The 12,010-nt window shown below is 38.2% G+C and overlaps 1 pseudogene; it reads right to left on the bottom strand.

The window, feature by feature from the left end:
* Window positions 1-410: 410 nt before the first annotated feature.
* Window positions 411-5,151, bottom strand: LOC121808241 (annotated as a pseudogene).
* Window positions 5,152-12,010: the final 6,859 nt, after the last annotated feature.

Raw genomic sequence — 12,010 nt, 5'->3', positions numbered from 1 at the left:
ATAGTCTCTTTATCCTTTTTTTAATACTATTTTAATCTACTTATTTTAAAATTTATCTTCATTATTTGAAAATCTTATGTCCCGTGCATAGCACGGGTGATAATACTAGTTTATAGTAACACAAATCTCACTCGTGAGCTCGCCCAATTTGGAGGCGTCTCGGGAAGCGATTTCACAAGGTGAGATCGTCTTTATGCAACAAATATCATACACTGTAGGATTGACGTCCAGTTGTGTTCGAGTAGACAAGAAATGGAGCAAGAGAGGGATAGAAACATTGGATATGCGCAAATCGACATTCTTTATAGTACGAGATTTTGCGAATGAATGCAGACACATTATTGGGAACGAAGAAGTGAATCAAAAGGGTGTACAGAGGTAACTCGCTCAGCGCTGCAGCCATAGAAACGAGCTGTGAAGATTCAGTTCTGTTATAGGCAGCAACATATGTGGGTGAGGTAGGTCGACGCCACCGCTGACCCATTAGTGCCCGCCGGAATCACAATCATAATACAAACATTACAAACAAGTATCTAAGCTGATCGTCACTAGGAAGCTGGACTCTGCATGTTGCGCCCACGTCCCCTATTTACATATCCATAACCTCCTCTTCCATAGGAAGACCCACGATAACGACCACCACCACGATATGGTCCCCGGCCTCCTCTACCGACTCGATACCTTGAATATTCTCCAAATGTCTGTGCACAGCAATTAAATCACTACGAGGCTATTGGTCATCAGGGTTGGACATATATACCTCTGTGTTAACTTTATTTGCTTCGAGTATCTTGTCCTTCCATGATTAGGATCATTGTTCAGGGCATTGGAAGAAAAGGGAGTCAAAGAAGTCGTCCTTATTGTAAATAGGCTGCAACAACCAGAAACATATTTCAGAATTGGCATGAAATCTTTTGCAAATTGCTGGATATTCAGTTGAGCATTGACTGAAACTGACCTTGACTTCAACATTAGGCAATTCAACATCATCCTCGTCATCTCGATCTTCCTCATCACTGCCATCACCGTGTCCTTTATCCTTAGAATGCGACCTATAACTTTTTCCCATATGGCCCCAAACTTCGTCCTTCTTGAATTTTTTCATTCATTGCCATAAAATCAAAATCTTCAGTAAATTTCATAACTGGCCGCTGGTTCTGCAAGGCAAAGTAAAATGCTATCAAATTGGATTTTATTTACTACTCACAAAGGAACCAGTAACTGCGCATAAAACAAAATGATGTATGTGTGTGTAATTAACATGCAAAAAGAGATCTTACCTTAGATCCTCTTCCCCCACGCCCTCTGTAATTGTTACGCGCATAATAAGGGCCTCCATTTGGCTAGGGGACAACAAGGAGATACAATATTAGCTCCTAAAGTGCAATATCAGATACTCGTATCAATTTAATTGTTAATAAATCAATATCAGGGTAAGAGTATCCAAGTTAAAAAAACAAAACAAAAAAACATTATGATCTACTATCCAACACAAATTGACAATCCTATTATTTTCACTTCAGTTCCAAACTAATCTTCTACCATACAACAAGGTTTCAAAAACTGAATTCCAATTTAATCGCAAGGCCAAGTTCTATACACATTTGTCATAGACTTTGCTTAAAACTTAAAGGTCAAAATTAAAGAGAACATGTTAAATGAATAAGCCCATGTGATGCATAGGAAAAAGATGATAACCAACCTTGTGTGCACGAGCATTTGGTGGCAAAGGTAATATAGGTGGTTGAGCTTCCGTTGCTACAGGAGCTGGCAGTTCTGCCACAGGCTTTGATGATACTTGAACTACTTCCACATCCTTGTGTGTTGTTTGTAAAGATTGAGGTGCAGAAGCAGTAGATGGTCCAGACTGCAACAGATGCCCTGGGGTTATTAAAGGTGGTGGAGTCTCTACTAGACCAAAACCAGATGTGCCAGCATTAGATGTTACAGGCCGGGATACGGTCTGCTCAGTTACAGCAGCTGGGCCAGGTACTACGTTCTTGCTAGTTTTAGAAGTTGTTCCTGCATTATCAGGAACTGAAAATGGAGCCAATGATGGCAAGCTAGAGCTCAGCAATGATGTAGGGACAGCAGAAACAGGAGCCTTGTTAGGCAACAGATTGGTCATTATTTCAGATGCTAAAGAAACAGGTTGCATAGGGGGTATATTCATAGACAAAGTTGAAGCAGGCAAACTGCTAGAGGGCAAACTAGAAGAACTTGTGCTGTTAGGAATAAACGAAGAATGGTGATCAGGCAAAGTAGAACTAGGCAGGCTAGATGCAACTGGTGGTAAAGTTTAATTGAAAGCAGGAAATTGCATCTGTTCCAAGGACGGAGTAATTGGCATGCCAAAAGGCGGCCGAAGCAAGGACTGCTGCGATAGTTGTGGAAGAGCATTAGGTGTGCCATAGAATCCCTGCCAATACATTGCATTAGGTGGAGTAGGGCCCCAAGAATTCAAGTTCCCTCCTGGTTGATATAAAGGCAGGCCACTCTGGAAATTTGACCAAGGGAGTTACATTGGTGCAGAATGGGGACCAAGATCTGCTAAAGGCCCATTAGGACCTGTAGGCAAGCTTGTAGGTGGGGCTGTCGGATGTAGATAATGCGACTGCATCAGAACTCAGATTGATTAGAATAAATTCTTTCATGCATCATATCATTAAAGATGTTGCAGTACTACGTGCCTGAATAATTGCAGGATCATTGTTAACGGGTGGTGTAGTCTGAACTGGAGGGGAAGCTTTGACCTGCAAATCCTGATGGAAAATAGACAAGTAAATCTTGGATGAGTTGGATCTAAAATGAAGTGAATGAGGTAATGCCATTCCCACATACAGCAAAAGCAACGGTTAAGGACATAAACCAAAATGAATCTATTGACAAAATCTGCCAAATTACAAGTTGACAATATAATAACTTGATATGAAATTGGGAAAGCTCTAAACAGGAACAAAGGCATTGCTGTGCTGAGTACTGAGTCACATCCTGAAGAGGCAAACAAGCATCAAATCAAATAAATACCTTTATATCAGTTCCTCTAAACAGTATGTATTCGTAAATTTTGTCACTATGAGGGACTTGAGGTCCATCCTTTTTCCGTCCTTCTGTTCCAAATGATCTCACTGCAACATTAAGATAACCAACTAATAGATATAATTCAATATGAAAATTGAAAAATAACGACCAAGGAATAGGTTCGAGTACACTGCTATTCTCATTTACACGCATGTAAATGAAGCCTAACATAAATTTCTATGGGATAACCAATCATTAAAAATTGATAAAGCTCAATTCAACAAATAAGAAGCAAGAGCAGCGTTATCAATTGAAAATGTCACCCTAATGATCAATTAAAAGTTAAGGATTTTGAAGTTCAAACAATAATGCATCCTTTATTATCTGACAAGCACCTCAAAAAATACACATTTTGTAAAAGCAGAAGACAAACTCCAGCTACTTAGTTATATATGCACAACAATGAAAGGATAGAGAATTAGTGCATCAAAAGTTTATCGACAATAATTCACCATTTGACAATAAGAATACTCATTATAAGCAGTGATTAGAGAAATCATAAGCTGAATTACGATACGCATCTGACAAATCACACTCTCTCGAGGATAAAAGGATAATAATGGCTACTGAAAAGACAAAGGCCAAATTCCACAAAACTACCTCCTGGGAGCTAGTATCCGCCATTTGTACCCGAAAAAAAAAATTCCGGAGAGGGGAAAGACGCTAGAGGCTCTTGCGTGTTTAAATGATACACGCATGAGAGGAATGCGTGTTTAATGATACACGCATTAGGCAAATGCGTCTTTGCCTTGGACACAAAACCCAGCCCACGCTGCTTCTGCCTGTCATTCGCCGAACACGAAAACCCAGTCCACGCTGCGTTTCTTTCTCTCTCCGATTCAAATGCTAGTACGAAGGAATGTCCTGCTTTCGCCTGCTGCAGCATTCCCACCACCTCTAACTCCACATAGCTAAGCACAACAAGAAAATTGTTTCGAGATTGTTTACATCAAACTTCATCGATGATTTTGACATAGTGCTACTTCAAACTAAGAAGCTAGATGTCGGATTAACTTTGATTTTCGCTGGCTGGAGACGGTGGGAGCGAGGGGCGTCGCGCAGAGTGAGAGAGCAGAAGCAGTTGATGGATCAGTATTGAAGGCATAGACGCATCAGAGTGATGCATGTATTAATAATACACGCATGAGAAAGATGCGTGTTTCATTTAAAACACCCCCTCTCCGGAATTTTTTTTTTCGGGGTACAAACGGCTGATACTAGCTCCCAGGAGGTAGTTTTGTAGAATTTGGCCAAAAGACAAATGCGGTGAAACCCTATGCTACTCAATATCTGGCACACGCAACGTAAAAATTCCAAGTTCAGCGAACAATGCAGCTATTGAAAAATAAAGAAATTATGATCAAGCCAAATCCAAATTACCGGTAAACAAAATTTTGAGAAACGCATAGAATAAAAGTTCGACGATTTCTGCCAAATTTTGATCACGGTGAAAATCAGAGATGAAACATGAAGAACAAGAGGGGAAAAGAAGAAGATGTTGCTGCCATTGATGGAGAACATTTACAGAGATGGAGAGAACCGAAATTTCACTATGGACTACATTTTGTCAAGTTGTGTTTACAATGAACCATGGAAGGCCTATATATAGCTAATCAATTAACCGACTAACCGTCTTCCTAACTAATTCATAACGGCTAGTCCACGTCATACTTCGAGCTGTCATCTTCGAGCTGTTGCTTCCTGTTGCACACTTGCTGCACTTGCACCTACTCTAATAATTTCTGCAAATTAAATAGCAGGTTCTTCATTTGCTCTCACCATTGCGTAGGCCGATGCTGGACTCCTCAGTGTTGATGTTGTACAGTACACCCTCGTATCTGATCTCACTCTTCGAAGTCAAACTAATCAAGCTGCCGATGTACGAATCCGCCGATGCTCCGTCGCCGCCAGATCTACCGCTGGAAGCCGCCGTATTAGCGTCCGTAGCCATCTTCCAAATTCTTCTGCTCGTTCTCTAATTATTGCGGTTTTTTTTTACAGAAGTTAAGCAATCATTCGAAAATATATCCAAATTTCTAGAAACACACTTTTCTTCTATCGTTTTCTACTATCAATAAATTAGGGTTTTCAGGATTTTAATCTTTTGTTTTAATCAATGATGACGATTTTGTTACTTGGGTAACAACATCAAATGGGGGTACTTTAAATTATCTGAAATACTAGTAGAGTATTTTTTATTATTATTTTTTAATTAGGTGGGTGTGTATATGGTCGGTTGAATTTTTAGAGCTTGATATTGTAATTGTAAATTGTAAATTGAATAAAGATGAAATCAATATGCAATATAATAGAACTATTAATGACCAAGCAAAACTTATGTTTTTAACTATAAAAAAAATAAATCGGATTGAATTTGGAAAGTATATTGTGTTTGTGTGGGACAAAATAAACTGTGATTTTGTTAGAATGTCAAACTGAAGGTCAATAGATTCATGCTTACTCAAAATAAATTGCTTATATGGTCGATATTGTTGCTTTTAAGTTCGATTTTATATGATTGAGTATGTATTATACTCATTCCTCGTCGAAAAAGTGTTGACAACAAATTAATTTTGAGGAATGATGTAACTCAAATGTTGATTTTTTTTATATATTTTTTTTAAAATTTACTACTATATATGAGAGAAAATTACAAATAAACTCCTATACTATAGATAGGAGGAAAGTACAAATAAACTCATATACTATATAAGGGAGGAAATTACAAATAAACTCCTATACAAATGTTGATTTTTGTTCCTATGGCTTTATTTATTTAAACGTGGTTTAATGCTAGTAAAAGTGTATCTTTTGGTTTAGGAAGTGGAAAGGAGTGTAAAAATGGGCTGGAGCTTGGAAACATATCTGGTACAGTACAGGCAAAACGCCTGATCCCGATCGGGTATTGCAAAATGATGCCTGATCAGGTGCTAACCCGTAAGGCATCGGAGATACATAGGCAAATTCGACCGAATTTGGTCATCCTTCCGCCCGATCGGGCGCTGGCTCGCAAAGCGTTGGAGATCCAGTGGTAAATCGCCCGGTCGGGCATTTTTTGTCCAAATTTCGCTCAGTCATGCGTTCTGATGCGCTAACTCCCAAAATTCTGTTTTCAAATAGGATTGCAGGCAGTTTTTGGAAATTCACTCATATATTCCTAAACATGGAAAAGAGAGGAGAAATGAGAGAAAGAGAGGAGGAAGAAGAGAAGAAAGATGAATCAACCGCAAATATCCATTCCACTCAATGAGAGCATGCTTCTTATGGTTTTCATTGTGCTTTTTACCATGTGTTTAGGCTAAACTCTCGATATTGTTTCAAGGTGTGATTTAGGCTTATTTGACTGTATATACACTATTGAATCCACGTCTTGCATCGTTGATGTGTTTAATGTTGGAATATATCACTTTAGAGGTCTTTATCGTTATAGATGTTTAATCATTGTTTATCATCTCTTTAATATAAACTTTGATGGACTAATCAATTGATGTGTTATTCAATTTGAATTGTTCAGAGGATAATTTGACAACGGATTAGGTATAGTAGATGATCTTTTATTCCGGAAGCTTCCGCTGGATTTTAATATCTTTGAAAATTAGTTAATGGAACAAGTGTTCAGCTGACTGTGAACTATACGTCGCAAACATGTTCAGTTAACACGATTAGGTTGATGAATTAATCTCAAAACATGTGCTTTTGATGTAGATGTAGAATGGTTCAAGCTTAGTGAGCAACTTGGAGTGACATGTCTTTTCGTTTGTGAAATTCTGATGATATTAATCGTTTGTTTTACTTTCGTCCACATCTTTCAAAACCAAAAATCAAACCTTTGTTATGTTTTTATGTGTGTAAGTTTAAACAATCTTTCACCTCCATGTAAATTGATACTTGAAATACTACCTACAGTGCTATAATCTTGCAATATTTTAATATTATTAAAATTAATTAATTAAACTTAATATATTATGTAAACTGAATTAAACACTCTGAAATACGCATAAAAGAATAATTTAATGAATAAATTCTCATACTTTTAGACGTGAAGTTGACAAAAGTGTGAAGTTGACAAAAGTGAGATCAACAGGATTTTCGCATTGAAGTAGTAATACTAATTATTTTATGATATCATGCACTAACAATGTAAGTAAAAACATGTCCCGAATTCGGTAATCAAATCAAAAGGGTTAAGTTGTGAGTAGTGTTGTTGAATTATTTCAGAATTGCTCTATTGTGCAATCCACGATAATAATTACTGAATTATTAAGTTAATAATAAATAATTCAAATTAAATTGCATACCAAAATTATTATATAAGTTAAATTGAAAAGTATAATGAAGTTTTAGAAATATGGAGTACCAGATTATAAGAAATCTAATCGTATAAAATATAGAGTACATGATAATAAAACAATTTGGCATTGTACTAAGTTGTGTACTGCAATACTATCTTTAATATATTATTTTAAATTGTCCGATTCTACAATTTGGCAGTGGATTAAGTTGTACAATACTATTTTTAATATTATTTTTTTATATGTGATGTAATTATTTTTTATAAAATTTGCAGTATTAGATAAAAGTACTCGATCCACCACTGCCTACATACCGCCGACGAGCAGAAGAAGATGGAGAGAAAAATCAAATAAAATAAACGTTTTACGGTTACTTAAAATTGGAGAAAAACGCGTTTTTAGGCGACTTTGCCTTTAAAATAACGCAAATGTACCCATTTTGTTATCAATTCCATTTATGGGAAAAACGCCATTGAAGTTGGCGTGTTTATAAGTAAAAACGCCAGTGATATTGGCGTGTCTATACGCAAACACGCCAACATAGTTGGCGTTTTACAATGGCACCGTATCTTGCTCGTATTTTTAACCAAAATACTTAAATTTGAACACGTCAATCTTGATGGCGTCTTTATGATATAAAACGCCAAGGTCATTGGCGTGTTTAACATAAAAAACGCCAACCGGATTGGCGTTTTTTGGTTGAACCATATATCTCAGATCTCCCCCAAAATCGCAGACCCTAATCACATTTCCTCCCTCCCCAAAACGCGAAAAACCTTCCCAAAGCTGAAAAACGCGAAAACGCTTGCCTTGGTCGGGTTAACCCGGTGGTGGATTGAAGCGTGTAGATTTCTATTTTGGCTCATTTCTTCCAAATATTAGTACTCGCAATCGGTTAGTATAACTAATTTTTAACTCATTCTTCCAAACATTAGTCTACCAATATCAATATTTGATGGATTATTATGATAGTATATATTGTAGTGTAATTTATATAATTATTTGATGGATTGTTATAGTATTATAAATTGTATTGTAATTAATAGAAATATTATGACCAATTGTTATGGTATTATATGTTGTAGTATATCTAATTTTTTACCCATATTTGATAGGTTGTTATGATAGTATATATTGTAGTGTACTGTAAAGAAATATTTTTGACCAATATTTGTGTTTGACATTAATGCAGATAGTATGACGTGGTGTGTCCATTTATATTGGGGTGGAAATATAATTCCCGGAACAGTTATTTCATATGATCCTCCTTTTGCAAAAGGATTGATTATGTTGGATGAAAGTATTTCCTACGATAAGCTTGTGGAAACAATTTGTGAAAAAATGGGGATAAACAGATTTGAAAACAAACTTCAAATAGTATGGAAACGTCATATATTCTATGGATCTTCAATCACGTATATAGGTATTTTACTAGAAGAAGTATACATGCCACTAATGTTTAGTGAGAGTATGACTACAGGAGGTCAAATTGAATTGTATGTTGAGTATTCGTCAATTACTCAACAACATAGTCATCATCTCATGAGTAATGATGTTGGTACGTCTACAAGAGGCCGAGGACCATATCTCGCTGCAACACAAGATTTTGATGTTGGTACGTCTACGAGAGGCCAAGAACCATGCTTCGATACAACACAAGATTTTGATATTGGAGACGTGCATTTAGGGGACAGTGACAACCCAGCTGTGGTTGAGGACATAATTGGTCTTGATAAAGCCGACTTTCTTGATCCACAATCACCTTATGATTCTGAAGATGTCGATCCGGATAGTACAGATTCAGATGGTGCTTCGTCGGATGAGGACCAATTTGTTGCTCCAAGAACATCCATTCCGGTTGGAGAAACAGTGGTTGGCGAAACATCAATTGGAGGAAGAGCAGTACGAGAAAGAGTAGTTCCACAGTTCCCACAGCCTGGTATGAACTATTTTCGCACCTTACCAGGTCCATATGATAGTTTTGATCCAAAAAACTTTGAGTCTGATGATCTCAATGTGCATTATTGGAGTGAAAAAGATCCGAGCAATGTCGGTTTGCATACTAAATTTAAAACCAAATTGGAATTGAAGTCAGCTGTGACTTTTTGGCATTTGGAAAAAATCCGACAATATACAGTTGTTGAAAGTAAAGGAAAGAGATGGCATGCAGTTTGTAAGTGGCCACAAGGAAATCCGAAAGATAAGTCCTTACCGCCATGTTTGTGGGAGTGCCGAGCAACATTGAGGAAGCATGATGAACACTGGCAAATTAGAGTGTTTAGCACTGCTCATACTTGCATGGGGGATCGTAATTATAATGGGCACGCTAATCTTTCGTCGTGTATGATAGCGTTGAGTGTTCGACATCAGATCGAAAACGATCCTTGCTACAAGGTAAAAGCAATTGTGGCGGATATTGAAAATAGATTTCATGTGAAAGTTAGTTACAAGAAAGCATGGTATGCTCGGAGGACAGCTATTGAGCTTGTGTATGGTTCGTGGGCGTGGAATTTCAAAGTTTTACCAGGTTATTTGAATGAGTTGCAAAGACAAAATCCTGGCACAATTGTCGAATGGTTACATGATGAAAGATTAAGCAACGGTATGAACAAGGTTTTCAAGTACGTATTTTGGGCTTTTGGTCCAGCTGTGGAGGCTTTTCAACTATGCAAACCAGTTTTAATCGTTGATTGAACTCATCTACGTGGACGATATCGAGGTAAAATTCTTATTGCCGTTGGATTTGATGCTAATAAGAAATGTTTGCCTATTGCATATGCCATTGTTGATGAGGAAACCATACAAAGTTGGAATTGGTTTATGGAACGTATTAGAATTCACGTAGCCAAGCATGAAATATGTGTAATATCTGATAGGCATGTGGGAATCATAGATGCAATGAATTCTCCCATATGGAAAGAAGAACCCAATGTGGGGCATCACAGATTTTGCTTGGTACATGTTAGAAAAAATGTTTTGCAGAATCACAAAGGCATCATGGTAAAAAAACTTGTATGGAAAATTGGTATTGCTACAAAGAAACGCAAGTTTAAGATCAGACGTCGTTTACTTCGAACCATCAACAACGAGGCTGTGCAGTACCTTGATGCCGTGGAGTTAGAAAAATGGAGTTTGGCGTATGACAAACACAAAAGATGGGGTGAGATGACCACTAATATGGTTGAATCTTACAACAATGTGTTGCGAGGCGCAAGACAACTCTCAATTAAAGCTTGCATTGATCTGATATTTTGGAGGACAATAGAATGGTTTAATGAGCGGTCAATTGCATCAACACAGTGTGCCACACCACTTACCCCGTGGGCCCATGAAAAGGTATGCAAAAATGATGTAAAAGGTCAATTACATAATGTGAGAGTCCCAAACACAATTGCAGGGCTTTACGTGGTTCGAACAAAGCGTCGAATTGGTGGAAAGGGCGGTAATAAGTGGAAGGTAAAGTACTTGGAGTCGAACTGCAAATGTCAAAAGTGGCAGATGTGGAGACTTCCATGTTCACATGCAGCGGCAGTTGCGCGGTTTAGAAACGAGCCCATGCTGTCGCTTGTTGATAACGTATACCGCACAAGTGTTTGGGTACACCAATATTCTACGGTGTTCAATCCAATCAGACACCAAGATTATTGGGCTGTGCCTGAATGGACTTTGCAATGTTCACGAGCCCAGTTAATGCCTAAAAGTCGAGGTCGATATCGTACTACTAGGATTCCTAATCAGATGGATGTCCGTGAAGCTGACCAGCCACGCGCCCGACGCCGATGTAAACATTGCCGTCAACCAGGGCACGACAGACGCAACTGCCCGAATGCTTCTTCAAGGATGGATACTCAGCTGGTAGATGATGCCGCTGACGATTTTATGCCTCCACCTCCATCAAGATCTGCAGTTCGAGGTCGTCATTCTATCAGCCACACTGATGATGCCGATCATGATGTTATGCCTCCACCTCCACCAAGATCTGTAGTTCGAGGTCGGCATTCTGTCAGCCACACTGGTGGTACAGGCGAAGACATCGGTCTAAGTTATGTCCCACATTCTCCGCCTAGATCTTCTGTGCGCGACGATTTTTTCGGGGTTGATTTAGAGAATGTCGTTGTGGAAGATACTCCTCCGTCTAGACTCTCAACCGCCAGAATCGGGAAGGGTATCCGTAGCTTCTTTACGCGGAGAAGGCGAGACAATTGAATGTGTAACAACTATTTAGCTGAATTGAACATTGTTCTGTTTTACTTATATTTTGGCGGCGTCGTAGTTATTTATTGAATAGAACATTGTTCTGTTTTACTTATATTTTAGCGAGTCATTGAATACGCAAAATGTAAAATTTAGTGTATTAAAAACGCCACTCAAGATGGCATTTTTACGAAAAACGCCATCTAAGTTGGCGGGTTTGTGTTTAAAAACGCCACTCAAGTTGGCGTTTTTATTAGAAACGCCTATTTCGTTGGCGTGTTTTAAAGACGCCAACGCCGATTGGCGTGTTTGTTCAGAAGCTCAACCTCGGTGTGGCAGAAAATTGCAAAAAAAATTTCGAACTTAGACACGCCATCTTGAGTGGCGTGTTTAAAAAAACGCCACTGAAAATGGCGTTTTATGGGGAAAACGCCATCGACGTT

This window comes from Salvia splendens, chromosome 6 (genome assembly GCF_004379255.2).
Source record: "Salvia splendens isolate huo1 chromosome 6, SspV2, whole genome shotgun sequence".
Lineage (NCBI taxonomy): Eukaryota > Viridiplantae > Streptophyta > Magnoliopsida > Lamiales > Lamiaceae > Salvia > Salvia splendens.
The sequence above is the reverse complement of the archived record's forward strand: the minus strand, read 5'-3'. Positions and strand labels throughout refer to the sequence as shown.